Source organism: Gavialis gangeticus, unplaced genomic scaffold (assembly GCF_001723915.1).
Source record: "Gavialis gangeticus isolate Ggan-Ray unplaced genomic scaffold, GavGan_comp1, whole genome shotgun sequence".
Classification (NCBI taxonomy): Eukaryota; Metazoa; Chordata; order Crocodylia; family Gavialidae; genus Gavialis; species Gavialis gangeticus.
The window spans coordinates 162,981-163,394 of NW_017729019.1; positions in this window are offsets into that span (position 1 = coordinate 162,981).

Genomic DNA, 414 nt, shown 5'->3' on the forward strand with positions numbered 1-414 from the left:
GATCCAACCTTCCTGGGAATCTGTTCGGTGCTGGGAGGGCTGATCTCAGCCCTTCTCTGCTGCCAGCGTTTAAAGAGCTTAAACCTCAGGCTGTGGCCAGGTAAAAAGGGGTCATGGAACAAATTGAGACTGAATCTTAGAAACCTCTGACAGCCAGAGCTGGCTCTGGGGGAGTCTCCCAGAGGAACAGTGCCCAGGTCATTTAAAACTGGGCTAAAGTGCAGTCATGGTACCATCGTCCCTGTGTCCACTCTCCCCAAGCACCCTCTTTCCACAGATCCCAAATCACTTTACCAAGGGGGGGAGGGGGAGACAGAGAGAGACATCATTATTCCCATTTTACCAATGAGCAAACTGAGGGTAAAGCTTTGCCCACAGTCAATGCTAGGACAAATAACCCAGGAGTCCAGCCCC